Source organism: Pongo abelii, chromosome 2, assembly GCF_028885655.2.
Source record: "Pongo abelii isolate AG06213 chromosome 2, NHGRI_mPonAbe1-v2.0_pri, whole genome shotgun sequence".
Taxonomy (NCBI): Eukaryota; Metazoa; Chordata; class Mammalia; order Primates; family Hominidae; genus Pongo; species Pongo abelii.
Genome location: NC_085928.1, coordinates 66,837,139 through 66,858,189, shown reverse-complemented (window position 1 = coordinate 66,858,189; position 21,051 = coordinate 66,837,139). Strand labels below are relative to the sequence as shown.

General features: G+C 44.0%; 1 pseudogene; it reads left to right on the top strand.

Moving 5' to 3' along the window:
- Positions 1–4,062, top strand: part of LOC100447404 (FANCD2 pseudogene 2) — a 30,296-nt pseudogene extending 26,234 nt beyond the window's left edge.
- Positions 4,063–21,051: the final 16,989 nt, after the last annotated feature.

Below are 21,051 nucleotides of genomic sequence, written 5' to 3'. Positions count from 1 at the left end.
GGCAGATTGGAAAAGGGATGATATCAGAAAGAGACAGACGGGTCAGAACATTCAGGAAAACTTCAGGTGAGACCTAGAGCTTTGCCGGTAAAATCAGAAAGTGATAAAACAGTCTTGAATGGGGCGAGTGGAGTTTGGGAAGGATTGACAGCCCAAGGTTTAAACCGTTCTTCCTCTTTGCTCCAGGTGACCTCCTTGTTGCAGTTGGTTCACTCCTGCAGTGAGCAGTCTCCTCAGGCCTCTGCACTTTACTATGATGAATTTGCCAACCTGATCCAACATGAAAAGCTGGATCCAAAAGCCCTGGTAAAGCCAATTGTCTTTTCTTAAAGCAATAAAGCATGAGAGCTGCTTTACTACACTCTTCAAGCCTTTCTGTTGCAGTGTGAAAATAGATCATCCTGTGACCTCTCCTAAATTCTAACTGGGAAAGGCTTTTCTGCCCTACCCTGCCTCACGGCTCTTCTCTGAGGCCTCCTTCACTTAATAACAATCACAATAGTAAAGAAGAGGTTGACTTTGTTAATGATGATGGCTACTATCTGTCTGAGAGCCCTATTCTATGCTAGGCCTTGTGCTAAGTGCTTTTTATGCACTCTCTCTTTTCTACTTCACAATAATGAGATATTTATTATTACTTTCTTTTTAGAAATGAGGGAACTGAGACTTAGAAAGGTTAAGAGTAATTTATCTAGGGCTCTACAGCAAGTACACCCTGCACTGCCCTTTTTGTTTGTTTGCTTCCTGAAGGAATGGGTTGGGCATACCATCTGTAATGATTTCCAGGATGCCTTCGTAGTGGACTCCTGTGTTGTTCCGGAAGGGTAGGTATTGTTTACCTGCTGGCTTGGTTGTACTGGTGAAGTTACATCAATTCTGTCAGTAGCTGATACAAACTTCAGAATACCCTTGACCTCAGCCACAGCTGCCCAGTCCCACAGTCTCTTTCCTCCCAACCCCAGCACCCCTGCACCCTTAGCTCCAAAATTCCTAAAAGGCTCACTGTTTGTTCTTCTGTTTCTAATTTCTCCCCATGATGTTGTGTTTGAAATTGGTTTGCTCTAGTGGTTTTCCCTGTAGCCTTGCGTATTCCTGAGCTGCAGCATCAGATTCTGGTTTTTCTCCGCAGTGACTTTCCATTTCCTGTGAAAGCGCTGTATGGACTGGAAGAATACAACACTCAAGATGGGATCGCCATAAACCTCCTGCCGCTGCTGTTTTCTCAGGACTTTGCAAAAGATGGGGGTCCGGTGACTTCACAGGACTCAGGCCAAAAGTCAGTATAGTTTTTCTTTTCTAAACCTGTTAGTGTTTTGAATGTTCACGGGGAATTCCACAGTTCTTAGTGGGGAAGTTGAGTCAAAAAAGTTTCTCTCGGGACAAACGGTATTTGGAGAGGTTAGGGAGAATGGGGCAGATTCCTTGTTTTTTCTTGGATCCTTGGCTTGAGATTTATATTGCCTTGTGTAAGCCAACAGATATTCTAAGACTACTTTCTTTTCTGTTCCTTATTATTTCCCCCCCTTGAACATCCTTGGCTACCTCTGCCTCTCTTACCTTCTCTTTCTATCTTATTTCTGGTTTTCCTAACACATGGACTTTCACTCCTGTTACCTCTGCCTTCCTACAATTCAGCTCATTATATTTATTTTCTTAATGGAGCATCCATTAAGTTCCTTTCCATTTTTTCTTAAAAGTAGACATTTGTTTTGAGGAAAATTCTTAATAAGTTGGTGGCCGGGCATGGTGGCTCATGCCTGTAATCCCAGCACTTTGGGAGGCTGAGGTGGGTGGATCACTTGAGGCCAGGATTTGAGACCAGCCTGGCCAACATGGCAAAACCCTGTCTCTACTAAAAGTACAAAAATTAGCCGGGCATGGTGGCATGCGCATGTAGTCCCAGCTACTCAGGAGTCTGAGGCAGGAGAATCGCTTGAACCTGGGAGGCAGAAGTTGCAGTGAGCTGAGATCGTGCCACTGTACTCCAGTCTGGGTGACAGAGCAAGACTCTGTCTCAAAAAAAGAAGTTGTGCTGCCTATGTACGTGGAGTAATATACCTATGAAATGTGGTCTAGAAATTTATTTTTTCTTCTCAGATTGGTGTCTCCACTGTGCCTGGCTCCCTATTTCTGGTTACTGAGACTTTGTGTGGAGAGACAGCATAATGGAAACTTGGAGCAGATTGATGGTCTACTAGGTATGGGATGAAGTCATCAGATCCTTTCTTCTTTATACTCTTTCTTTGGTAAACTTAGGGAAAGGGCAGATCAGTACATGGTATATGTGGGGAGGAATTTTCTAACTTCAGCAGAATAGTTTAGCATTGGAATTCCAAAGACAAAATAGTACGTACAGAATCCCATTATGTTAACAAATCAATTGTTGCAAAAACTTTCTAATTATATTTGTTGATTGCTATATGATATGCAAATATTTTAATCAGATCTGGGCCTTCAAATATTAGTTAAAGGGGAAAGTAAGTAGCAAGGAGAGCTAGCTCCAGAGGCAACCTCCAGGTTTTATTGCCTTGCACTAAAGGTAGTTGGAAATGTTTGTTCTCTCTCAGATTGTCCTATATTCCTAACTGACCTGGAGCCTGGAGAGAGGTTGGAGTCCATGTCTGCTAAAGAGTGTTCATTCATGTGTTCTCTCATATTTCTTACTCTCAACTGGTTCCGAGAGGTGAGCAGAGTTAATAGGATGTTTCACTTATTGTGCATAGTTTTTTTCAAAACTATTTTCTTAGTTCCCTCAAGACTCCCTAGAAGTCCTCACCAAGCACTAACCTCCGTGTGCTTCTCTAGCTGTTATGTCCCACCACTCCCCAATTATATGAACCTCCTTATGTAGCTAAATTAGAATACTTAGAATTCACTTCACATTGCCCATGCTTTATTTTCTCCAAGCCGCCTTCTGCCTAGAATGACCTTCTCACCTTCTTCACTGTGGAACTACTGTTCATCCTAGCACAGGCATATGCCTACTGTTTTGATTCAGTGAGTGGTGGTAATTTCCCTCCCATTAGAACATATTTGTGTTTAGTGATAATGACAACGATGGCAACATCTTATATCTCTACCTCACTGTCTTCCTCTCACATATTATTTCAGGAATGTTTGTGCACTTGAATGAGCTTATTTGATTACCACAGCTCTATTATGATGTGGGCAGGATAGCTATTGTCCTCATTTTACACATACTGAATTTCAAGTACAGGGAGTTCAAAGTCATTAAAAAACTTTAAGTACTTACACTGTACCAAGTGCTGGACTCATTTCTTTATGAAGAAATACTTAGAAAGGTTAAAGACTCAGCCAAGGTTATACAGCTAGTAAGTAGCAGTATAGAACTTGTTTCACCAAAGTATGTGCTCTCTGGCTATTCCACCTTATAACATAACTAGTAATAAGTAAAACTAGGGTCAAAAGTCAAATCTCCTATTTTTTTCTTTTCTTTTTTTTGGGACAGAGTCTTGATCTGTCAGCAGGCTGGAGTGCAGTGGCCCAATCTCAGCTCACTGTGACCTCCGCCTCCCAGGTTCAAGCAATTCTCCTGCCTCAGCCTGTCTAGTAGCTGGCATTACAGACATGTGCCACCATGCCCGGCTAATTTTTGTATTTTTGGTAGAGATGGGCTTTCACCATATTGGCCAGACTGGTCTCGAACTCCTGGCCTCAAGTGATCCTCCTGCCTCGGCCTCCCAAAGTGCTGGGATTACAGGCGTTAGCCACCGCGCCTGGCTGAATCTCCTATATTTTGGCCAGAGATTTTTTTTTCTCTATACCACCTTGCTGCGGACACTTCTATTATAGACTAAACTCAAAGATCCTGCTGTTCATAGACATCTCTCAGCTCTGGATAAATAATACAAACAAGGTTAAAATCTGAACATTTGGAAGTATGAGAATGTAATTTGTACTTTGCAGATTGTGAATGCCTTCTGCCAGGAAACGTCACCTGAGATGAAGGGGAAGGTGCTCACCCGGTTAAAGCACATTGTAGAACTGCAAATAATCCTGGAAAAGTACTTGACAGATAAGGGAAGTGTCCTATACTGGTAGTCCTACTAGGCCAGTAGTGAGGTGATAAAGCACTTAGCTTTCCCTGATAACCAGAACCAGACAAAGACACATCAAAAAAAGAAAATACAGGCCAATATCCCTGATGAACGTTGATACAAAAATCTTAACAAAATACTAGCAAACCTAATTCAGCAACACATTAAAAAGATTAGCCGGGTGCAGTGGCTCACACCTATAATCCCAGAACTTTGGGAGGCCAAGGCAGATGGATCACTTGAGGTCAGGAGTTTGAGACCAGCCTGGCCAACATGGTGAAATGCCGTCTGTACTAAAAACACAAAAATTAGCTGGGCATTGTGGCATGCGGCTGTAGTCCCAGCTACTCAGGAGGCTGAGATAGGAGAATCACTTGAACCTGGGAGGCGGAGGTTGTGGTGAGCCAAGATCACACCACTGCACTCCAGCCGGGGCAACAGAGCGAGATTCCCATCTCAAAAAAAAAAAAAAAAAAAAATTCTTCATGACCAAATAGGACGATTTATCCTAGGGATGCAAGGATTGTTCAACATACGTTAATCAATGTGATACATCATATCAGCAAAATGAAGGACAAAAACCACATGATATTTAAATTGATGCTAAAATTTTTTTTATAAAACTCAACATCCCTTCATCAAAACTGGGTATAGAAGGAACACACCTCAACACTCTAAAAACCATATATGACAGACCCATAGCTACTATTAAATGGAACAGAGAAAAACTGAAAGCCTTTCCTCTAAGATCTGGAACTAGAAAGGATACCCACTTATATAATACCACTATTATACAATACAATATTGGAAATCCTAGCTAGAACAATTAGACAAGAGAAAGAAAGAAAGGGCATCCAAATTGGAAAGGAAGATGTTAAATTATCCTTGTTTGCAGATGATATGATCTGATATTTGGAAAAGCCTAAAGATTCCACCAAAAAACTATTAGATAAATTCAGTAAAGTTGCAAGATACAAAGTACTCATATAAAAATGAGTAGCATTCCTGTATGCCAACAACTAACAATCTGAAAAAGAAATCAAGAAAGTAATCCATTTACAATAGCTACAAATAAAATAAACAATAATTACAAATAAAATATCTAGGAATAAACTTAACCAAAGAAGTGAAAGATCTCTGCAATGAAAACTCTGAAACATTGATGCAAGAAATTGAAGGGCACACAAAAAAAGGAAAGATACTTCATGTTTATGGATCAGATGAATTATTATTGTTAAAATTTCCATACTACCCAACACAATCTACAGATTCAAGGCAATCCCTATCAAAATACCAATGACATTCTTCACAGAAATAAAAAAAAATCTTAAAATTTATACAGAATCACAGAAGACCCAGAATAGCCAAAGCTGTCCTGAGTAAAATGAATGAAACTGGAGGAATCACATTACCTGACTTCAAATTATACTACAGAGCTATAGTAACCAAAACAGCATGGTGCTGGCATAAAAACAGATGCATAGACCAATGGAACAGAAGAGAGCCCAGAAATAAATCCATACACCTACAATGAACTCATTCTCAGCAAAGGTGCCAAGAATATACATTGGGGAAAGATGCTTTCTTCAATAAATGGTGTGGGGAAAACTGGATATCCAAATGCAGAAGAATGAAACTAGACCCCTATCTCTTGCCATATACAAAAATCAAAATGGATTATAGACTTAAATCTAAGACTTCAAATTATGAAACTACTAACAACAACAATAACAAAAAACATTCAGAAAACTCTTCAGGACATTAGAGTGGGCAAAGATTTCTTGAGGAATACCCTACAAGCACAGGCAACCAAAACAAAAAATGGACAAATGAGATCACATTAAGTTAAAAAGTTAAGTTTCTTTCATCTGCATAGCAAAGGAAACACCAAAGTGAAGAGACAACCCACAGAATGGGAGAAAATATTTGCAAACTATGTATCTGACAAGGGATTAATAACTGGAATGTATAAGGATAGGAAAAATATTTTATTCTGATTGAAAAATGGGTAAACGGTCTGAATAGACATTTCTCAAAAGAAGACATACAAACGGCGGATATATGAAAAGGTGCTCAACATCATTGAGCATCCGAGAAATGCAAATCAAAACTGCCATGAGATATCATCTCATCCTAGTTAAAATGGCTTTTATCCAAAAGACAGGCAGTAACAGATGCTGGTGAGAATAAGGAGAAAAGAGAACCTTTGTACACCGTTGGTGGGAATGTCAATTAGTACAAACACTGTGGAGAACAGTTAGGATGTTCCTCAAAAAATGAAAAATAGAACCACCATATGATCCAATGCCACTGGTAGGTATATACCCAAAAGAAAGGAAATCAGTATACCAAAGAGATATCTGCACTCCCATGTTTATTGCAGCACTATTCACAATAGTCAAGATTTGGAAGCAACCTAAGTGTCCATCAGCGGGTGAATGGATAAAATGTGGTCCATATACACAATGGAATACTATTCAGCCATAAAAAAGAATGAGATCCTGTTGTTGGCAACAATACAGATGGAACTGAAGGACACTATGTTAAGTGAAATAGGCCAGGCACAACATATTTGCACATATTTGTGGGAGTTGAAAATTAAAACAATTTAACTCATGGAGATAGAGTAGAAGGATGGTTACCAGAGGCTGGGGAGCGTAACGGTGGTTGGGGGACTGGGAGAAATGGGGGTGGTTAATGGGTTCAAAAATATAGTTAGATAGAATGAATAAGATCTAGTTGTTTTTCTTTTTGAGATGGAGTCTCGCTCTGTCACCCAGGCTGGAGTGCAGTGGCACGATCTTGGCTTACTGCAACTTCCGCTTCCCAGGTTCAAGCAATTCTCCTGCCTCAGCCTCCCGAGTAGCTGGAACTGGAGGCTGCACCACCACACGCAGCTAATTTTTGTACTTTTAGTAGAGATGGGATTTCACCATGTTGGCCAGGCTGGTCTCGAACTCCTGACCTCAAGTGATCCACCTGCCTCGACCTCCCAAAGTGCTGGGATTACAGGCACAAGCCAGCGCACCCAGCCAAGTTTTTGATAGCACAACAGGGTGACTACAGTCAACAATAACTTACTGTACATTTTAAAATAACTAAAATAGCATAATTGTATTGTTTGTAATACAAAGGATAAATGTTTGAGATGATGGATACCCCATTTACTGATGTGATTATTATGCATTGTGTGCCTGTATCAAAATATCTCATGTACTCCATAAATATATACACCTTTCTTTTTTTTTTTTTTTCAAGACAGGATCTTGCTTTGTTGCCCAGGCTGGAGTGTGGTGGTGCAATCTCTGCTCACTACAAACTCTGCCTCCCGGGTTCAAGCAATTCTCCTGCCTCAGCCTACCGAGTAGCTGGCATTACAGGTGCCCGCCACCGCACCTGGCTAATTTTTGTATTTCTGGTAGAGACAGGGTTTCACCATGTTGGCCAGGCTGGTCTCGAACTCCTGACCTCAGGTGATCCACGTGCTTCGACCTCCCAAAGTGCTTGGGATTACAGGTGTGAGCCACCCTGCCTAGACACAATTTAGATTTTAAATGTTATTTTCCTCTTGTCTTCTGTCTCCAAATGAACTGCATTGAATTAACCTAAAAGTTATGTATATCATGGCATCAGTAATTGGAGCAATTGTATAACTGAACCCTTTCTTTATTAGATTTATAAATACACTGTAATTTAGGGTTATAAAATTACCTTTTCTACCTCTAGGCAGTTTCCAACAGGTTGTTTTCTGAGGGCAATGATATTCGGCAAACATGATTATTAATTACTTGAGTCACTTTTCTCTTTTTAATATAAAAGAAAGGAAACAAAAAACAGATGGCAGCAATATCCTCTTCTGACACACTTTCAGAAGAGAAAAATTCAGAATGTGACCCTACACCATCGCCTAGAGGCCAGCTGAACAAGGTATTGGAATGATGGGTATCCGTGAAGGTTTGTGACATCCCAGTGAGATTAACAGAAACCAAGCTTTATTCTCTGCATTTTACAAAGAAAAAAAAATTAGGAAACAGTGAGCCAAAACTCTCTTAGGCCTTGGAGTAATCTCCTTAGTAGCAAAGTTCAGATTAGCCTTTAGGTCCTTATTCCTGCCATACACTGTTGACTGTTTTTTCTAATTATTTTCTTGACTGTTTTACTCCCTTTTTTTGTACCCCAGCAGTACATTGAATTCTCTCTTGAGGTACTTGATTATCAGTAGTTCCCTTTTACTTTACCTTTGTACTGTTCACAGAATGAGTTTCATGTGTTTGAAATTGCCTGGACCACATGGATCCCAATTATTTCTGTTGATCAGCCACCATTTATTGTATATTTATTAGGTATAGTTTCTGTAAGAGCCCAAGTTTCATATTAATACTACATTTAATAAAGGAGGAAACTAAGACACAGGGAGGGCAAGTGACTTGCCCAAAGTCACACAGTTGATAAATGCTGGAGCTAGGGTTTGAAGCCAGATCGTTCTGGCCCCTAAGCTCATAGTTTTCTATACTAGACCTAAATGCCTTGATTTGCCTAATAGATCATCCCTAAGTAGAAACCAGCTAAGGGTCTTGATGTGTGACTTGTATCCCCATCTTTTCTTTTTTATACTTTAAGTTCTAGGGTATATGTGCACAACGTGCAAGTTTGTTACATATGTATACATGTGCCATGTTGGTGTGCTGCACCTGTTAACTCGTATTTACATTAGGTATTTCTCCTAATGCTATCCCTCCCCCACTTCCCCCACCCCACGACAGGCCCTGGTGTGTGATGTTCCCCACCCTATGTCCAAGTGTTCTCATTGTTCAATACCCACCTATGAGTGAGAACATGCGGTGTTTGGTTTTCTGCCCTTGCAACAGTTTGCTGAGAATGATGGTTTCCAGCTTCATCCATGTCCCTACAAAGGACATGAACTCATCATTTTTTATGGCGGCATAGTATTCCATGGTGTATATGTGCCACATTTTCTTAATCCAGTCTATCATTGATGGACATTTGGGTCAGTTCCAAGACTTTGCTATTGTGAATAGTGCCACAATAAACACACATGTGCATGTGTCTTTATAGTAGCATGATTTATAATCCTTTGGGTATATACCCAGTAATGGGATTTCTGGGTCAAATAGTATTTCTAGTTCTAGATCCTTGAGGAATCGCCACACTGTCTTCCACAATGGTTGAACTAGTTTACAGTCCCACCAACAGTGTAAGTGTTCCTATTTCTCCACATCCTCTCCAGTACCTGTTGTTTCCTGACTTTTTAATGATCGCCATTCTAACTGGTGTGAGATGGTATCTCATTGTGGTTTTGATTTGCATTTCTCTGATGGCCAGTGATGACGAGCATTTTTTCATGTGTCTGTTGGCTGCATAAATGTCTTCTTTTGAGAAGTGTCTGTTCATATCCTTTGCCCACTTTTTGATGGGGTTGTTTGATTTTTTCTTGTAAATTTGTTTAAGTTCTTTGTAGATTCTGGATATTAGCCCTTTGTCAGATGGGTAGACTGCAAAAATTGTCTCCTATTCTGTAGGTTGCCTGTTCACTCTGATGGTAGTTTATTTTGCTGTGCAGAAGCTCTTTGGTCTAATTAGATACGATTTGTCTATTTTGGTTTTTGTTGCCATTGCTTTTGGTATTTTAGTCATGAAGTGCTTTCCCATGCCTGTGTCCTGAATGGTATTGCCTAGGTTTTCTTCTAGGGTTTTTACGGTTTTAGGTCTAACATTAAGTCTTTAATCCATGTTGAATTAATTTTTTTGCAAGATGTAAGGAAGGGATCCAGTTTCAGCTTTCTACATATGGCTAGCCAGTTTTCCCAGCACCATCTATTAAATAGGGAATCCTTTCCCCAATTTCTTGTTTTTGTCAGGTTTGTCAAATGATAGGATCAGATGGTTGTAGATGTGTGGTATTATTTCTGAGGTCTCTTTTCAGTTCCATTGGTCTATATCTCTGTTTTGGTACCAGTACCATGCTGTTTTGGTTACTGTAGGCTTTTGTAGTATAGTTTGAAGTCAGGTAGCATGATGCCTCCAGCTTTGTTCTTTTTGCTTAGGATTGTCTTGGCAATGCAGGCTATTTTTTGGTTCTATATGAACTTTAAAGTAGTTTTTTCGAATTCTGTGAATAAAGTCATTGGTAGCTTGATGGGGATGGCATTGAGTCTATAAATTACCTTGGGCAGTATGGCCATTTTCACGATATTGATTCTTCCTATCCATGAGCGTGGAGTATTCTTCCATTTGTTTGTGTCGTCTTTTATTTCATTGAGCACTGGTTTGTAGTTCTCCTTGAAGAGGTCCTTCACATCCCCTGTAAGTTGGATTCCTAGGTATTGTATTCTCTCTGTAGCAATTGTGAATGGGAGTTCACTCATGATTTGGCTCTCTGTTTGTGTGTTATTGGTCTATAGGAATGCTTGTGATCTTTGCACATTGATTTTGTATCCTGAGACTTTGCTGAAGTTGCTTATAAACTTAAGGGGATTTTGGGCTGAGATGATGGGGTTTTCTAAATATATAATCATGTCATCTGCAAAGAGTGACAATTTGACTTCCTCTTTTCCTATTGAATTAGGAATTCCTAATTGAATACCCTTTATTTCTTTCTCCTGCCTGATTGCCCTGGCCAGAACTTCCAATACTGTGTTGAATAGAAGTGGCGAGAGAGGGCATCCCTGTCTTGTGCCAGTTTTCAAAGGGAATGCTTCCAGTTTTTGCCCATTCAGTATGTATTGGCTGTGGGTTTGTCATAGATAGCTCTTATTATTTTGAGATACGTCCCATCAGTACTTAATTTATTGAGAGTTTTTAGCATGAAGGGCTGTTGAATTTTGTCAAAGGCCTTTTCTGCATCTATTGAGATAATCATGTGGTTTTTGTCTTTGGTTCTGTTTAATGTGATGGATTACGTTTATTGATTTGTGTATGTTGAACCAGCCTTGCAACCCAAGGATGAAGTCAACTTCATCATGGTAAATAAGCTTTTTTGATGTGCTGCTGGATTCGGTTTGCCGGTATTTTATTGAGGATTTTTGCATTGATGTTCATCAGGGATATTGGTCTAAAGTTCTCTTTTTGTTGTTGCTGTGTTTCTGCCAGGCTTTGGTATCAGGATGATGTTGGCCTCATAAAATGAGTTAGGGAGGATTCCCTCTTTTTCTATTGATTGGAATAGTTTCAGAAGGAATGGTACCAGCTCCTCTTTGTACCTCTGGTAGAATTCTGCTGTGACTCCCAGTAGTGGCCAACTGACACCTCATAAAGCCGGGTGCCCCTGAGAGACGAAGCTTCCAGAGGAAGGATCAGGCGGCAACATTTGCTGTTCTGCAATATTTGCTGTTCTGCAGCCTCCACTGGTGATACCCAGGAAAACAATGTCTGGAGTGGACCTCCAGCAAACTCCAACAGACCCACAGCTGAGGGTCCTGACTGTTAGAAGGAAAACTAACAAACAGAAAGGAATAGCATCAACATCAACAAAAGGACATACACACCAAAACCCCATCTGCAGGTCACCATCATCAAAGACCAAAGGTAGATAAAACCACAAAGATAGGGAGAAATCAGAACAGAAAAGCTGAAAATTCTAAAAACCAGAGCACCTCTTCTCCTCCGAAAGATCTCAGCTCCTCGCCAGCAACAGAACACAGCTGGATGGAGAATGACTTTGACGAGTTGACAGAAGTAGGCTTCAGAAGGTCGGTAATAACAAACTTCTCCGAGCTAAAGGAGGATGTTGAACCCATAGCAAGGAAGCTAAAAACCTTGAAGAAAGACTAGAGGAATGGCTAACTAGAATAAACAGCGTAGAAAAGGCCTTAAATGACCTGATAGAGCTGAAAACCATGTCATGAGAACTACGTGACACATGCACAAGCTTCAGTAGCCGATTTGATCAAGTGGAAGAAAGAGTATCAGTGATTGAAGATCAAATGAATGAAATGAAGCAAGAAGAGAAGTTTAGAGAAAAAAGAGTAAAAAGAAACAAACAAAGCCTCCAAGAAATATGGGACTATGTGAAAAGACCAAATCTACATTTCACTGGTGTACCTGAAAGTGACGGGGTGAATGGAACCAAGCTGGAAAACACTCTTCAGGATATTATCCAGGAGAACTCCCACAACCTAGCAAGGCAGGCCAACATTCAAATTCAGGAAATACAGAGAACACCACAAAGATACTCCTCGAGAAGAGCAACCCCAAGACACATAATTGTCGGATTCACCAAGGTTGAAATGAAGGAAAAAATGTTAAGGGCAGCCAGAGAGAAAGGTCAGGTTCCCACAAAGGGAAGCCCATCAGACTAACAGCAGAAACTCTACAAGCCAGAAGACAGTGGGATCTCTCAGCAGCAACTCTACAAACCAGAAGAGAGTGGGGGCTGATATTCAACATTCTTGAAGAAAAGAATTTTCAACCCAGAATTTCATATCCAGCCAAACTAAGCTTCATAAGTGAAGGAGAAATAAAACCCTTTACAGACAAGCAGATGCTGAGAGATTTTGTCACCACCAGGCCTGCCTTACAAGAGCTCCTGAAGGAAGCACTAAACATAGAAAGGAACAACTTGTATCAGCCACTGCAAAAATATGCCAAATTGTAAAGACCATCCATGATAGGAAGAAACTGCATCAATTAATGGGCAAAATAACCAGGTAACATCATAATGACAGGATCAAATTCACACATAACAATATTAACCTTAAATGTAAATGGGCTAAATGCCCCAATTAAAAGACACAGACTGGCAAATTGGATAAAGAGTCAAGACCCATCAGTGTGCTGTATTCAGGAGACCCATCTCACGTGCAGAGACACACATAGGCTCAAAATAAAGGGATGGAGGAAGATCTACCAGGCAAATGGAAAACAAGAAAAAGCAGGGGTTGCAATCCTAGTCTCTGATAAGATAGACTTTAAACCAACAAAGATCAAAAGAGACACAGAAGGCCATTGCATAATGGTAAAGGGATCAATTCAACAAGAAGAGCTAACTATCCTAAATATATATGCACCCAATACAGGAGCACCCAGGTTCATAAAGCAAGTCCTTAGAGACCTACAAAGAGACTTAGACTCCCACACAATAATAATGGGAGACTTTAACACCCCACTGTCAACATTAGACAGATCAACGAGACAGAAAGTTAACAAGGATATCCAGGACTTGAACTCAGTTCTGCACCAAGTGGACCTAATAGACATCTACAGAACTCTCCACCCCAAATCAACAGAATATACATTCCTCTTAGCACCACATAGCACTTATTCCAAAATTGACCACATAATTGGTAGTAAAACACTCCTCAGCAAATGTAAAAGAACAGAAATCACAACAAACTGTCTCTCAGACCACAGTGCAGTCAAATTAGAACTCGGGATTAAGAAACTCACTCAAAACCTCACAACTACATGGAAACTGAACAACCTGCTCCTGAATGACTACTGGGTACATAACAAAATGAAGGCAGAAATAAAGATGTTCTTTGAAACCAATGAGAACAAAGACACAATGTACCAGAATCTCTGGGACACATTTAAAGCAGTGTGTAGAGGGACATTTATAGCACTAAATGCCCACAAGAGAAAGCAGGAAAGGTCTAAAATTGACACCCTAACATCACAATTAAAAGAACTAGAGAAGCAAGAGCAAACACATTCAAAAGCTAGCAGAAGGCAAGAAATAACTAAGATCAGGGAAGAACTGAAGGAGATACAGACACAAAAAAACCCTTCAAAAATCAATGAATCCAGGAGCTGGTTTTTTGAAAAGATCAGCAAAACAGACCGATAGCAAGACTAATAAAGAAGAAAAGAGAGAAGAATCAAATAGATGCAATAAAAAATGATAAAGGGGATATCACCACCGATCCCACAGAAATACAAACTACTATCAGAGAATACTATAAACACCTCTACGCAAATAAATTAGAAAATCTAGAAGAAATGGATAAATTCCTGGACACATACACCCTCCCAAGATTAAACCAGGAAGAAGTTGAATCCCCGAATAGAACAATGACAGGCTCTGAAATTGAGGCAATAATTAATAGCCTACCAACCAAAAAAAGTCCAGGACCAGATGGATTCACAGCCAAATTGTATCTCCATCTTAAATTAGGTGCTCTGTCTTGGGAATATTTAGGTACTTTGGCTAGAGGAAGTTGCTGTTATAATGAAAATGTCGTTTTTTGCATTAAAGAAATGCATATTTGCCCACCCCCCTCCACACACATCATGAACCTCCCCACCAGAGTGTGCATCTGTTACACTCTGGGAGCCTGCAGGACACGTCAGTATCACCCAGAGTCCCCAGTTTCCACACCAGCTCACTCTTGCTGTTGCACAGTCTGTGGGTTTGGACAGATTCATAACAACCCTTAGTCACCATTACAGCATCACACAGAATAGCGTCACTGCCCTTAAAGTTCTCTGTGCTCTGCCTGTTCAGCCCTCTCTCCCCCAATCTTTCTTTTTTAATTGTAAATTTTGGAATAATTTTAGATTTATAGGACAATTTCAGAGCTAATATGGAAGGGTTCCTGTAAACCATCAGGCAGCCTCCCCTAATACCGACATCGCAGGTAACCAGGTATATTTGTCACAGTAAGAGATTACCATTGGTACCTGACTACGCACTAAACTCTAGACGATTTCAGCTTCACTGGTTTTTCCATGAAGGTCCTTTTTCTGTCCCCAGATGGAATCCAGGACCCTGCGTTTTATGGATTTGTCGAGCCTCGTTAGTCTCCTCTGCCCCATGTGACTTTTCTAATTTGTCCTCGTTTCCACATTGTTTTGTGTACTTGTGTGTGGGAAGTTTAACACTCTTCAAAAAACACCGTAGGGCCCTAGTGCTGTCAGCAGTTGGACACAGTGTTTCCAGCGGGTATGGGCCGTGTTCACAGGCACCAGCTTCCCGTCTCCCGTGTGCGCTTGTGCCTGCTTTGCTGTCTTCTGGGAGTCTGTGCCGTGCTATTTTCTCGGAAGAAATCCACGAGGGGCCACAGACGCACTTCTCAGGGTGTAGATTGCTTTCCTTCACTGATGGGTGCGGCTCATTTTCCATGAACTTCCAGTAGAGGTGGTCCAGGCTATAAGGTCCGTCTGCAGGCCACACGTGGCCGGGCGGTGTTGGAGTAGTCGGCGTGCTCAGGTGTGTTGGAGGGCTGGCCCCCTGTTGCAGCCTGGCCTGGAGAGACACTTGGCATCCAGCCAGAAGGTGGAACGTCTGTCTGGGTGTGTTCCACACCATTGCTTTTTGACGCCAGGCAGTTTCTGAAAAGTCTCCTTCAGAATACCCCAGGCTGTGTATGTGCCGGTGAATTTAGGCAAAGTTGAGGAGGATGAGGAAACCCTGGAGTGTCTGCTCTGTGTCGGGTGCTGTGCTGGGTGCGGCCCAAGAGATAAGCACCAGGCACTGCTCAGTGGCCCCTCCTGGGGCCTTGGTCACACTGTAAGCTGAGTGCAGCACGGCCGGCCACTTCCCATGGCCCTGCTTCACCCCAGGTCCTGCATTCCCTGGGAGGCTGCACACTCCACCTGTGCGCCAGGCCTGAGTGCCCATCTGCAGACAGCATGTGCTAGCTGGGGACGCTCAGTGTGGAGTCAGCTGTCCTCTGCCGCTCATCCCCCTCTCATCTGGGCCTGGGGCTGTTATCCCAGCCCATGTCTAAGAAATCAAGGCACTGACACCAGTTAGCTACCCCCCGCTATACCCCCAAACACACATGCATGCACACACTTTGCTTCCTCCTGTTATCCCCCCTAGGGAAATTGGCTCACAGACTGTCCAGGCTCATTTGTGGATGTGTTTATTTGCCTGTGCCCGCACCATAGCTATAATGTCTGCTCCGCAGGTGCTGGGAGCTCGTGCTCATGGTCATCATTACAGGCAGTGATTTCCAGGATTAGTAGAACCTGTTGGGGTTGGAAGCTGACACCTGGAGCTTGCTGTGTGCCTGGCCTGGGTTAGAGGTCGGCCAAGATGCCAGTGCCCCCTCCCTGTGCCACGTGTCCCCTCACGGGATCCCTTGAGCAGCTTTCCTGCTGGTACTGAAAGACTCCCACATCTGCAGGAGTCTTGGACAGTGGCCATCTGTTGAGCCTTGAGGTCATTTCCAGGTGTGAGGTCTCCTGTTTGATTTGCTCCATGGGGACTGTGTGCACAGGCCCGGAGCCCTTATCTTGTGGAGGTCTTAACTGGAGAGGCCTTGGCAGGGCCCCACGTCTCCTCTGGGTTTGAAGCTGGTGTTAGACGGCCTACCTCAATTCTGTCTTTGAGTCCAGGACTGTGCCCTAGACGGGAGCTACAACCTGGTGTCTGGACCCTGCTGTGCCTTGCAGCACAGCTCCAGAGAGTAAATGCTGTCTTTTTCCACTGCAGCTTGTCCACCCGGCCGGAGGTGGCCAGCATCAAGCCGCTGGGCCTGGACGAGCAGCAGTGCTCCCAGAAGGCAGTGGTGCAGGCCCGCCTGACCCAGCCTGCCCGCCTCACCAGCATCATCTTCTCAGAGGACGTCAGTAAGGGCTGAGTGCCCTTACAGGCATAAGCCACCTCACTCAGCCTATTTGTAAGGCTTTTGATACATGGGACTGTATTGCTTTCCAACAAAACAATGTTAACAATGCACAAGTACCTGGAGAAGAGTCAGAAAAATGTTGTATCCTGCTGCTATCCTTACATTTGAGAATTCCGCAGGTAATGCCATTCACGTACCTTTTTTATGGAGCAAGTAAAAAACATCTGTATGAGTGTCCATGCGCCCCTTCTACATTATACTTGATAATCATATAAATACACCATCATAGGCCGGGCACAATGTCTCACACCTGTAATCCTAGCACTTTGGGAGGCCAAGGCAGGAGGATTACTTGAGCTCAGGAGTATACGACCAGCCTATGCAACAAAGCAAGACCTTAGCTCTATAAAAAGTTTTTAAAAATTAGCCAGGCATGGTGGTGTATGCATGCCTGTGGTCCCAGATACTAGGGAGGCCAAGGCAGGAGAATCACTTGACCCCAGGAGCCACTTGCACTCCAGCCTGGGCAACAAATTGAGACCCTGTCTCAAAAGAAACAAAAATAAACAAAATCACTAGTGTAATCCCTAATCTCAGTGGAGGGACAGGGCTCTCATCTTTGGGTTGTGAACTCACCCATATTGTAGCCCTCATCACTTCACGGAATGCTTACACCCTGAACAAAATGAAATTTTCCTGGAGTTTCCTTTGCCCACAGCTTTACATGCTGGTGCCCCACTGGAAAAGCCAGAATGGGTGGTGACAAGGACCCCACAGCCCTTCCTTTCTGGTAGTCCCTGCTAACTGTCAGCAGGGCCATGTGCGAGGCAGCTGCTTGGCTTCTGAGGGTGAAGCTGGTGGTCGCTGGGGTCTTTGCCAGAGTGTAAGCCTGCAAGGCTTGGAGGTGGAGCCAGAGGCAGGTGCTGTCTTCAGTGCTGACTTCTCCCTGGGGTTCCTCCAGCCACAGACCAGGTCCTGCACTGTGACGCCACCGTGGACCTCATCCACAGCATCCAGATCATCTCCACCACCCGCAAGCTCAACCTGGAGGACTTCCCCCTGGAGCTGAAGATCCAGGCCCTGGACTCCGAGGGCGAGGACATCCCCCTGCCTGTTTGTCCTCTTCAGCCCATGCTGGATCATCCCTCTACTATGAACCTGGCCTCTCTGTGTTCCCCACTCCTCTGGCATCCAACCCTGCAGGTCCCCTAGAGGGCAGCTTCAGTCAGGGAGGTGAAGTTGCTGCTGGTAGAGGTGCTGAAGAGACAGAACCCACCTGTGAGGTGGGCCCCAAGCCCTTGGTAGAATCGAGCCGTGGCCACTCCTGGCGCTCAGGGGCCCCTGCAGCAGGGCCTGTGTGCTCAGAGCTGTGGTGGACCCTGGAGCCAGACCCTGCTGGCCACAGCGCTGGTCCTTGGTGCAGCGCATCTTGGGGAAGCCAACATTCTCAGCCATGATGAGAAGCTAGGAGAGGCTGGCTGGGGCCATGCCTCCTGCTCCGTCTCTAGGGGCAGGTTTTGCTTCCTGGTCCAGACCTAAGAGCCAGTGTGCCAGGCAGGGAAGGTCCTTTTATTCTGGAGGGGACTGAAGCATGGAGTGGGGTGAGATGCAGGGTGTACAGGGTCCTGCCTCTCAGCGTGGGATTCACCTTTTTTCTCAAAGCAGAGGGAAGCTGAGGAAAGGGTGGGTGCAGGAGGTGATGGGATCCTGTCTGCAGGGTTTGTGGGGAGTATAAGCTGTTCTTGGGAGCAGAATGAGCGAAGTTTGAGTCCACCTTGTGGCCAGGCATTCCTAGGGGCACTTCACACACCCTAGCTCATCTCCCGTATGGCGACTGGACGATGCATAGAGAATGAACACACCCACACGCTCACCAGAGTGTGCACACACACAGAACAGATGTGGAGCTAATATGCAGCCAAGCCTGGCCCCAGAGTTTACCCTCCTGGGCAGGAGGTGGCAAGCGTCTGTGGAGGGCTGGATGTAAATATTGTGGGCTTTCCTGGCCACATGGTGCCTGTGGCAACTATTCAGCTCTTCCATTGTCCCACTACAGCAGCCTTAGATGATGTGGAGATGAATGGGCATGGCTATGTTCTAATAAAACTTTATTTATAGAAATAGGGGGCTAGATTTGCCCCAGGGGCTGTAGTTTGCACTCCCTGTTCGTGACTACTCTTCTGTTTCCTGCCTTAAGTCACTGTTTAAAAAATAGGTGTTTATCAACATTTGTATCACATGAAATTCACCCATTTTAAGGATACAATTCAGCATTTTTTGGTAGATTCATACAGCTGTGCAACCATCACCAATATCCAATTTCAGAACATTTTTCATCACCCCAAAAAGGAAGCTCCATACTCATTGCAGTAACTCCCTATTCTCTCCTCTCTCCAGCTCCTGATAACCACGAATCTGCTTTCTGTCTCTTTGCATTTGCCTGTTCTGGACGTTTCATGGGAATAGAATTGCACAGTGCATGCAGCCATACACATCCATGCGTACGGTGTTTTGTGACTTGTTTCTCTCACTGAGCACGTTTTCAAAGTTCATCTGTGTTGTTGCATGTGTTCACACTTTGTTCCTTCGTGTTGCTAAATAACTTTCCATTGCAGAGATCAACTGCGTTTTGCTTCTCTGTTCATCCTTTGATGGACTCAGGTTGTTTTTACATTTTGGTGGTTATGAATAATGGTGCTGTGAGCATTCACATGTGGATGTGTGTTTTCCGGTCTCTTGGGTAGACATGTAGGAGTGGAATTGCTGGGGCATAGGATAACTCTGTGTTTAACTGTTTGGGAGCTGCCCAGTGGTTTCCCAAGTGGCTGCCCTTTTTCAGATTCCCAGGGGCAGTGTGTGAAGGTGCCACCATCTCCATGTCCTGGCCAGCACTTGCTATGGCTCATCCTTTTGGTTCTAGTTAAGCCCCTTTAAAGTCACTTCTTTCCTGAGTGTGCGTCTGTTCTCCCCAGGCGGGTGGTGGGGATGTCAGGACTGGGGAGGTGCCTGCTCTGGGCCTTTCCTGGCCACCATCATGCCACGACGTCCCAGCAACCCTGGTGGTTTTCTCTTACACTCCCCCCACTCCTGAAGGGTTGATGGCACCTGCATCCAGTTCCAGAGTAGGATGTCATCTGGTCTCCACAGACTGGGTCATTTACCAGCAGCCCATCTCAAGGCCCCACCTTTGCAGCAAGGAAATAGTTAACTCCCTTCCTTGCCCACTGTGAGGGTGTCATGCTTTCTACTTGGTCCTCCTCGCCCCAAAATACTTTGATGAGTATTTTCATCATCCCTTTTGCCTTTTTTTTCTGAGCCTGCAACCTCTTTTCTGGTCAGAGTCTCCATTGTGAAGATGAACTTGACCCTTGGAAGCTTTTAGAGTCTGGCAGTCCCAGAAAGGATGTGCCTTATCTAGATTGATGAGTGTCAAGAAAGATAATAAACTGTGGTAGGTGGCTGCCCTTGGGTGTCAGGAAATGTGATATTCCCTTGGCAAGTACAGTGTCTTATTGTGCTTATAAATGGTCTGATGCCCACTGTATAGATGAGGAAGCTGAGGCCCAGAGAGCTTCAGTAACTTGCCCGTGGTCACACAGCTCATGGGTGGCTGAGCAGGGGCTGGGATCCAGGATGTCTGACTCTGTCGCCTGAGCTCTTTCCTGCTGGATGCACTGCCTGTCTCCTGCTGCTGCATTTTCCTGGGCATTGGGGGCCCTACCTGCATGGCTGGGATCTGCCTTTTTGGACAGAATCCACCTGCAGAGTGCCCGCCTCCAGTCAGTGTTTTCATAGCTATTTCCTGGCCCACCCATGGCTCTTGCATCAGCAGAACTGGACTAGCTCAGGGTCTCTAAAGATGCCCCCTCCTCACCTTTCCTTATGCCGCCTCTTCTGCCTGGAGCACCTTCCCCTCCTGAACTCCGCTTTCAGAAGCCATGCTTCCTCTGGCATTGCCTCTCAGGTGTCCCCTCCTCCAGGGAGCCCTCCTTGGCTGCCCAAGGTGGGACTTGTTCTTCCCTTCGATGTCCCTCAGCTCTTCAGTGGCCCCTACCCTGGGGTACAGGGCATTTTCTAATGTGGCTTGTCAAGGTCAGCACCAGGAGGATAGAACTAGGATCAGTAAATTCTTTTGGACCCTTCTGTGTCTGACAATGGACTTTGGGCCCAGCTGGCATTGGGTAAATGTTTGCTAGGTTGAATTCCCTAACACCCAGAGCACCAGCAGCAGTGGTTCGGAATCAAAAACCTCCCTGGCTCTCCAGTCCTTCTAGTATGACACTCTGGCCTCCTTCTCTATCCAGTGCACCAGCAGCAGTGGTGGAGATCCAGAAATGTCCCTGGCTCAACAAACCTTCCAGCATCAGCCTGTGGCTTTCTTCTCCACCAAGAGCACCAGTAGCAGTGGCGGAGATCCAGAAATGTCCCTGATACAGCAACAACCATCCCAGGATGCCAGC